Raw genomic sequence first — 10054 nt, forward strand, 5'->3', positions numbered from 1 at the left:
AACCACCACAGAGTGAAGACGCAACCCATGGTGTGGGAAAATTATTTTTCCAGCTGTCCCTCAGACAAAGGACTAATATCTAGAATATATAAAGAACTCAAAAAAAACCAGACCCCCCAAATTTAAAGACACAATCCAAGGATGGGTAACTGAAATGGATAGACACTTTTCAAATGAAGAAGTAGAAACAGCAAATAAATATTTGAAAAAAATATTCAACATCACTGGTCATTCGAGAGATGCAAATTAAAATAATGCTGAGGGCCAGGGATTTAGCTCAGTGGTTCTGCTGCCTGCCTTGAAAGCTCAAGGTCTCGAGTTCGATCCCCGGTACCAAAATAATAATAATAATAATAATAATAATAATAATAATAATGCTGAGATTCTATCTCACTCCAGAAAGAATGTCTGTTATAGGGAAATCAACCAATAACAAATGCTGGTGGAGATATGGAGGAAAAGGAACCCGTCTCCACTGTTGGTGAAAGTGCAGACTGGTACAACCACTGTGGAAATCAGTATGGAGATTCCTTACAAAAACTAAAACTAGACATTTCATTCAACCCAGGTATTTCCCTTCTTGCTATCTTCCCAAAAGAAGTAAAAGCATCATACCACAGTGATTTATGCATACCTGTGTTTATAGCAGCACAGTTTGCAATGCTAAATCTTGGAAACAGCCCAAAGGCCCATCGACTGATGAATAAAGAAAATGTGGGGATTTTTATACAATGGAGTATTACTGTTCCATAAAGAAGGATGAGCTTGAGACACTTCTACTAAATGGATGCACCTTGTGACCATACTCTTAAGTGAGATAAATCAAACACACATGTTTAAATACTGCATTGTTCCTCTGGTGTGAGAAACTGAAAGTGGAAATAAAGACCCAAGTATATAATACTTATTCAGAAATGGGAAAAATGTTAAAATAAGAAGGGGAACAAGGAGGGAGGAGGAGGAAAGGAATGAAGGGATAAGGTAAAAAGAGAATAGAAGGAAAAATAGAAGCAAAACTTTTGCAAATAAAGAGGAGAAAAAGGGTTGGAGGGGAGAGAAATGGGGAAAAAAGAAGCAAGATATATTATGTACAGGTGCAAATTCCCTTGATGAATGTTATCATAATGTATATCTAAAATAAATGTTTTGCTTCAAAAATAAATAAAATTTAAAAACTTTTTTTAAATGAAGAGATTCTCAGAGTCAAAGATACTTCTTTGACCTAGATTCTTTTTTTTTTTTTGAGACAGGATCTCTATAAGTCTCTAAGTTGCCCAGGCTAGGCTTCAACTTGCAATCCTCCTGCCTCAGCTTCCCAAAGGGCTGGGTTTATAGCTGCATGCTAGTATGCTCATCTTCACATATTTCATTTCAGACAGAATTAACAATCTTATTCTTATTAGCAAGCTCTTCATGAACCCAATATCTTACATCACTTTTCCATCATTGGGACAAAATACTTAGCACCCACAATTTAAGGAGAGGTTTAGTTTGGCTGCCAGGTTTTAGAGATTCTGTCCCAAGTTGACTGAGTCCAAAGTGGAAGGGCCTGGGTAGAGGGTAACTCCTCAAACCATGGCAGCCAGGGAACAGGGAGAGAAGGGAGAAGCCAGATTCACCCTTCCAAGTCATGCCCCCAGTGACCCACCTCCAACCAGGTCCCACCTCCTAATAGCAAGTCAGCTATAGCACCCCCACGATCCAATCATCCTCCAAAAACCCAACCTCTGAACACAGGAGGCTTTGGGCAGACAGAGTAGATCTAAACCATAACACTCAATGAACAAACTCTTAAGAGAGCCACACTTAGACCCTGACAAAGTACTGCAGATTTTCGTAAGCATAAGAAGGTTGAAGTCAAAAGCCCATTGCCATGATTCGCTGATGGTTATTAAAACAATCACCTGGAAAACTGTGTTGTACTTTAGACACCTAGGAAACTGTCTTCTTTTGACTTCTCAAGATACTTTGTACCTGATTATATTGAACTATATGTAGAGAAGAAGCAGGTTTTTTAATGTTCTCACTTGTAATATATTTCCTCTCTTAGGCTCTTCTATGAGAAGAACCGCTTGTTCATTATTCAAATCCAGTAATCATTGGTTAACTCTACAAATTTTCTTTTGCTCTTCTCATTTCCAAAAGTTCATTTTATCCCAAATAATTTCTGTCTTCAATGTTGCATTTTTTTGTTTTGCATTTTTTTAATCTTTCTACAACTATTGCTTAGCCATTTTTACTCATTTTTCCAAATTCTAACCCATGCTTCAGCTATTTTAATGTGCCTTTAAATTAGTCCCTCACTAATAAATTTGTCAAAACTGACTCCTCCCACCGAGGGAGGCCACGTTGCATGGCCTGGCATCTGTGTGATGGTTAGATGAGGGCGTGGCACTCTGGGTCCTGATTGCTGGGGCCGCTTGTCAGTGTGATGAAGATTGGCACCCAGGCCACAGGCGCTGCTTCTCATCTGTCTGTTCATCTCTGGACCTGTGGTTCTGCTCCTCCAGGTGCTCAGGTGCTTGTCATGGTCCCTGGCCCATCATTCCAGCTCCTCAGCTTTATTTCGAGACACCACCTGCTTCGGACTCAAGATGATCTGATGTCTTAAATCAAACTCTTGCTAACCATGATGGCCACACAGGCACTGAGTATAGACAGCTATCCAGGTGGACAGCAAATGCAAGTGGTAACAGAGTTTAAAACAGAGCGAGATCCAATCTGCTCTGAACCGGATGCGGGAGTGAGCCCTCCTCCCTTGCAGTCTCAGACCCTGATGGCTAAGGACAAGCAGGCCGTTTATACGCATCCCGTTTCCATGTTTAGCTTTGTTGTTTAAAAAATGTGAACAGTCCGTGCAAGGTTCCGAAGGCACGACTTCTGCCAGTTTTGTTGTGGACATTGAGAACTTCGTCTGGAAGCAAGAGAAAGAAGGAAAACCCTTCTTCTGTGAAGATCCAGAAACTGACAACTTAAGGCTAAAAGCAATCCAGGTGTTGCGCATTCACCTTCTTGAGCTGGAGAAAGTGAATGACCTCTGTAAAGATTTCTGCAGTCAGTACATTCCTTGTCTGAAGACAAAAATGAACAGTGAGACCCTGCTGAGACGTGAGCCTGGAAACCCGTTCTTCCCCATGCAGTCCCAGCAGATTCAAAGTATCATCACAGGCACCCTCAGCCTGCAAGGAATCATGGTGCCAGCATCTGCCCTGCAACAGGGAAATATCACCATGTCAACAGTGGCAGGTGGCCCCGAGCACCAGCCTGTCACAGTCATCACTCCGCAAAGCCAAGTGGTCACCCAGCCATTATCTTCCGGGACAATAAGGATCCAGGACTCACAGGTCCAGCTGCAGTTGAATCAGGTCCTCAGCCTTCTGCACCAGAATGACGGCTCATTCAAGAACAAGAGGGGCGTCCTGCCCAAGCACACCACCAACATCATGCAGTCCTGGCTCTTCCAGCTCCTAGGGCATCCTTATCCAACAGATGATGAGAAAAAGCAGACTGCTGCTCAGACAAACTTGACACTACTCCAAGTCAACAACTGGTTCATCAATGCTAGAAGATGAATTCTGCAGCCAATGTTGGATTCCAGTTGTTCCCAGCATGGCCCAGGCACCGCCCAGTGAGCTCACCACTTACAAAGGTGCCATCCTGACCATCACTGCACCCGTGAACATGAATGTGGAGAGCCTGCAGTCCCTGTCCTCAGACGCGGCCACCCTGGCGGTGCCCAGGTCATGATGGCGGGCCAGGGTGAGGATGAGTCCGTGGACAGCACTGAGGAGGACTGGGCTGTGCTGGTGCCCATCCACATCAGTGAGCTGGCGCTGGAGAACAGGGACTCGCTGCAGTAGGGGTGGCCACAGAGCCCCTGCCTTGCTTTTTATAGTTTGCACAGCAAACATTTTCAAAGTTTTATATGTACATATAGAAAAGTGCACTTTTGTATTTCATAGTTGGCTTTAAAAGAGTGGCTTTGCCGATAGAGCGACTTCTTTCAAGTGTGTGCATGTGTGGGTTTTTAAAGAAATTCTTTAAGGGTTTAATGATGGAACTGTGATGAATGACCCCTCACCTTGAGTCCCTAATTAGATTAGGAATAATACTGCCATTTTCTAATAAATTATGCAGTTTCAATTGAAAAAAAATTGTCAAAGCTCCCAATATTCCTTTGATTCTATACAATATTTGTTTATAGTTGATCTAAACATTCCCATAAGAACCAGTGTGATTTTCTTATGGCCACTGGAGCCTTGCCCATTTGTAGGCTACAGTGATCATGTGAAAACTTCAAACAATGAGCCGCTTTCATTTTGAATGATTCCTTTTTTTATACCGGCATCAGACTTTTTTTTTTTTCCAGTACCAGGAATTGAACTCAGGGCCTTGAGCTTGTCAGGCAGGTGCAGCACCACTGAGCTACATCCCCAACCCACAACATCAGATTTTTAAATTATTAGATTACATCATAAACTATATTGAACACACAAAATGCATGAAGAGAAATCTCTTATTACTCTCCTATATCTTCTTAGAATATATAAGAATGATCCTTTCTTTTTGAGGTGAATGATCCTCTTTTTTCTTCAACATAAAAGACTTGGGGCCAAAATGCCTTTATAGGAGTTAGCCACCTCTGCTTTCTCTGATATATGTCTTATTGTGCACCACAGGCACATGATTTTCCTTTCTTGGTTTACTAAGTATGGTATGCTGGAAATTTTTTCTTTATGCCAAAACAATCTATGTCCATTGCAAAAATTCAGATTACACAGATAAAAAAAAAAGAATGTAAAACTCATCCAAAATTCTACCACTCTAAGATAAGTTACTTCTTGTATATTTTTATATAGTTGAGTAATCAAGGGGGAAGCTTGCAGAGCTGTCTCTACTTTCTAAAGGAATTTTCCTCTTATAGTTCCTGCTGTTAAGACTGCCTTACTTTGTGCCTGTGACCCCATTCCACAAGTCATTTGGGTTAGTGACAATGAACATGCTACCTATATTACTCATGGTTTAGTCAGGAAAGCAGACTCCACCCTAGGAATGCCAAAGAACAAAAACAAAGAAGTGTAACTAAGAAAGTGGCTACAATGGAAATGGAAAAGCTGAGAAGCCAAGCAAAGGATGGTAAGACAACCGAGAAGCTAGCAAAGCCAGAAACAACTTCTACCCTAGGATTGAAGGGACAAAGAACCATTGGATCACAGGAATTGTGGCCAACCAGCAGAAGCCCCAACCGAGGAGGAGAAATTTCCCAATGGGAACTGGACCTGCAGAGGGAAGGGCTGTTTGAGGGGCACTGGAGACACAAAAGGGAAGCAGCCACAGTCAAGGTGTTCACAGGCAGAAAGAAATCTGGAGAAATGCCCTAGCCTTTCTCCTTTTCCTATGTTCCAATTATCCACAACTATCTCTCCTTGGCCAAATTAATCTAGAAGCCTTTTGACAAAGGACCTGGAAAATTCTGGGGGGTGGAGATGAGAGTGAGTGACAACTGGACAACAATTAAGGATGGCCAGTAGACTGGCTAACCACACAACATCCCCTACCTATTCTTGCCAAAAGCATTTTAACTGAATCTAATGAGGAAACCATCAGGCAAACCCAAATTGAAAGACATTGTATAACAGTCCTATTCTCTCCAAACTGTCTGTGTCATAAAAGACAAAAGAAAAATCAAACCAGAGAACTTACCTAGATTAAAAGACATTAGGAAAACATGACACTATCATGCCAATGTGTGGTCACAGATTGAATCTTGCATTAAAACAGAATCATATATAAGGATCCTGTGGGACAATTGTGAAAATATATGTTACAATTGTACAGAAAGATTACATTTTTTAAGTGTGATCATTTGGTTGTGGTTATTTAAGACAATGTCCTTGTTCCCAGTAGACATATGCTAAAGTATTGAAAGGTAAAATGTCACACTGTCTCCAACCAATTCCATACATATACACAGGGAGAGAATGTGTGATCATATGTGGCAAATGCTAAAATTGGTGAACCTAAGTGTAGGATCCACGTGCATTCACTGTACTATTGTTGCAACCACCCTGAAACCTTAACATTTTTTCAAAATAAAAACTTGAGAAAACAATAGGCTGACCTCTCACCTTTGCCTACTGGCATGAGGTGAAAAGATGAACTGAACCAACAAGTTCTTAGGAATTTGAACCTAAAACCACAAAAAAAATTTGTACAAGTACCCACGAAGAAGGCTTCCTGCTTAGGTAAGCAGAGGCCACTTCTCACATCCAGACATGGAGTCTATTTCTCCTGTGTTCTGAACTGGCCCTGGGACGGGTTTTGACCAGCACATGCAGCAGAATTGACATAGTGCTAGTTTCTTAACCATTCAGAGGCTTCATATCTTCCACTTTCCTTCTCTTGGACCTCTGAGCCAGCCTATAAAGAAGGCGGACTGGAATTGGGGGGTACCGGGAACCCCAGCTAAGGGCTGATAGAAGACCAAGACTAAAGGGAGAGACTTCTGAGTCAAGTATGAAGTGTAACAGAACAGACTTTACCACCTGAAACTGCTGCTTCAAGTTCAGATCAAAGGAACAAATAACAACCAACAAGACCAAAGAAGAGCACACTTAAGTTGAAGACACAACACTTGATCTGAAACAAGAAGTTTGTGCCTACTCAACTGCTTTGAAAGAGCACTTCCCAATGCTGCTAGTGGTCTTTGTTTTCTTCAGTGCTGTACTGTGAGATTGCTCAGTGCAGCAGCAATTGTATTCTTTATTAGCTTGGTAGATCATTTTCTCTCACATTTTTTTTAAATACTAGCAACTTTCACCCTTTGAAACTTGTGCTGAAAAAGAAGAATCAGCTAATACTACTGAAAGTGCAATATTTGATTATCACTGTGAGATGAGCTTTGATCCAAACCTTCTCCACAACAATGGACATAATGGGTACCCCAATGGTACTTCAGCAACACTTCGTGAAACTGGGGTTATTGAAAAACTGTTAACCTCTTACGGATTTATTCAGTGTTCAGAACATCAAGCTAGACTTTTATTCCACTGTTCACAATATAATGGCAACCTGCAGGACTTAAAAGTAGGAGATGATGTTGAATTCAAAGTTCATCTGACTGGCGGACTGGCAAACCAATTGCTGTTAAACTAGTGAAGATAAAACCAGAAATCCACCCTGAAGAATGAATGAATGGATAAATTGTGTGCTCTGTTCCTCACAACTTAGAGAGTAAATCTCCAGCTGCCCCCGGTCAGAGTCCAACAGGGAGTGTATGCTACGAACGTAATGGTGAAGTGTTTTACCTGACTTACACCCCTGAAGATGTTGAAGGGAATGTTCAGCTGGAAACCGGAGATAAAATAAATTTTGTAATTGATAACAATAAACATACTGGTGCTATAAGTGCTCGTAACATTATGCTGTTGAAAAAGAAACAAGCCCGCTGTCAGGGGGTAGTTTGTGCCATGAAGGAGGCATTTGGCTTTATTGAAAGAGGTGATGTGGTAAAAGAGATACTCTTCCACTACAGTGAGTTTAAAGGTGACTTGGAAACCTTGCAACCTGGAGATGATGTGAAATTCACAATTAAGGACAGGAATGGTAAAGAAGTTGCAACAGATATCAGATTATTGCCTCAAGGAACAGTTATTTTTGAAGATATCATCATTGAACATTTTGAGGTAACTGTAACCAAAGTTATCCCAAAAGTACCCAGTAAAAACCAGAATGACCCACTGCCGGAATGAATCAAAGTTGATTTTGTGATTCCTAAAGAACTTCCTTTTGGAGATAAAGATACAAAATCCAAGGTGACCCTGCTGGAAGGTGACCATGTTAGGTTTAATATTTCAACAGACCGATGTGACAAATTTGAAAGAGCAACCAACATAGAAGTTCTATCAAATAAATTTCAGTTCACTAATGAAGCCAGAGAAATGAGTGTAATCGCTGCCATGAGAGATGGGTTTGGTTTCATCAAGTGTGTGGATCGGGATGCTTGTATGTTCTTCCACTTCAGTGAAATTCTGGATGGGAACCAGCTTCATATTGCAGATGAAGTAGAGTTTACTGTGGTTTCTGATATGCTCTCTGTCCAAAGAAATCATGCTATTAGGATTAAAAAACTTCCCAAGGGCACGGTTTCATTCCATTCTCATTCAGATCATCGTTTTCTGGGCACTGTAGAAAAAGAAGCCACTTTTTCCAATCCTAAAACCACTAGCCCTAACAAAGCCAAGGAGAAGGAGGCTGAGGATGGCATTATTGCTTATGATGACTGTGGAGTGAAACTTACTATTGCTTTTCAAGCCAAGGATATGGAAGGTTCTACTTCTCCTCAGATAGGAGATAAGGTTGAATTTAGTATTAGTGACAAACAGAGGCCTGGGCAGCAGATTGCAACCTGTGTGCGACTTTTGGGTCATAATTCCAATTCCAAGAGGCTCTTGCGTTATGTGGCAACTCTGAAAGATAATTTTGGATTTATTGAAACAGCCAATCCTGATAAGGAAATCTTTTTCCATTGCAGTGAATTCTCTGGTGATCCTGATAGCCTGGAACTGGGGGACATGGTTGAGTACAGCTTGTCCAAAGGCAAAGGCAACAAAGTCAGTGCTGAAAAAGTAAACAAAACTCACTCAGTGAATGGTATTACTGAGGAAGCTGATCCCACTATCTACTCTGGTAAAGTCATTCATCCTTTGAGGAGTGTTGATCCAACACAGACTGAGTATCAAGGAATGACTGAGATTGTGGAAGAGGGGGATATGAAAGGTGAGGTGTATCCATTTGGCATAGTTGGAATGGCCAACAAAGGGGATTGCCTGCAGAAAGGGGAGAGTGTTAAGTTCCAGTTGTGTGTCCTGGGTCAAAATGCACAGACTGTGGCCTATAACATCACACCCCTGCGTAGGGCCACAGTGGAGTGTGTGAAAGATCAGTTTGGCTTCATTAACTATGAAGTAGGAGATAGCAAGAAGCTCTTTTTCCATGTGAAAGAAGTTCAGGATGGCATTGAGCTACAGGCAGGAGACGAGGTGGAGTTCTTGGTGATTCTTAACTAGCGCACTGGCAAGTGCAGTGCCTGTAATGTTTGGTGAGTCTGCGAGGGCCCCAAGGCTGTTGCAGCCCCTCAACCTGATCAATTGGTCAATTGCTTGAAGAACATCACTGTGGATGATGCCAGTGCTCCTTGCCTAATGGTTCTTCGTCAGCCAAGGGGACCAGATAACTCAATGGGATTTGGTACAGAAAGAAAGATCCATCAAGCTGGTGTCATTGACTAACTACATCCACAAAGCACATCCTTAATCCACTAAGATCAAGCTGGGAGTATTCTGGTGAAGGGTTCTGAATATCTCCCTCTTCATCCCTCCCAAAATCTGGAAAACTTATTCTATTCAGCTATTGCACCAGTTTTAACACCTTCCTCGTGTTATGTTTAAAAAAATAAATAAATTTAAGAAACCATTTTAAAATTATGCACAGTTGCAGCCTGGAGAACTTAAGGTGGCACCTTATAGTATCACTTTTAGGAGCTTTATTTGGCACATTTAACGCAACTGGTAATTGCAAAATCCACTTCACCGGTATAAGTGAAAATAGACTGATACCTGTTGGCCCTGTGAAGTTCTGCACTGGATGATTTAGAGTATACTCTACCTTCATTACTCCTAGCAAGGTGTTCTGCCTTAGCAATCAATTGCATTCTTTTCCTTTTCTTTCCAGTTCTTATGCTTCAATTCTGAAGACCATAGGAGGGTAGAATATATGACTTTTTAAAATTACAAAAATTTGTATAGGCAGACCATTTTCTTAAGTTGATGGCCAAATGTTAAAGCGTTATTTTTCATATCATTTATAATCTGTCACAATACACTTAACTAAGTTTGGTTAGATTTCAGTAAAAATTATCTTCCAGAGTAGTTTTTTCCCCTGGGATGGGGTTAATAATTTTACAGTTACATATGTATGGTGCAGAATTTCATCCAAATGAAGTGTGCCAGGAGTGTGATAATTTAATCGTATTTAAAGAAAAACAAAAAGACAA

The 10054-nt window shown here is 41.1% G+C and overlaps 2 pseudogenes; both read left to right on the forward strand.

The window, feature by feature from the left end:
* Nucleotides 1-2523: 2523 nt before the first annotated feature.
* LOC101701419 (homeobox protein PKNOX1 pseudogene) lies at nucleotides 2524-3963 on the forward strand (annotated as a pseudogene).
* A 2842-nt stretch (nucleotides 3964-6805) lies between these two features.
* Nucleotides 6806-9412, forward strand: LOC101701767 (cold shock domain-containing protein E1 pseudogene; annotated as a pseudogene).
* The last annotated feature ends 642 nt before the right edge of the window (nucleotides 9413-10054 follow it).

This window comes from Heterocephalus glaber, unplaced genomic scaffold (genome assembly GCF_053883595.1).
Source record: "Heterocephalus glaber isolate CG9 unplaced genomic scaffold, H.glaber_assembly_v1.0 deba00001564, whole genome shotgun sequence".
Classification (NCBI taxonomy): domain Eukaryota; kingdom Metazoa; phylum Chordata; class Mammalia; order Rodentia; family Bathyergidae; genus Heterocephalus; species Heterocephalus glaber.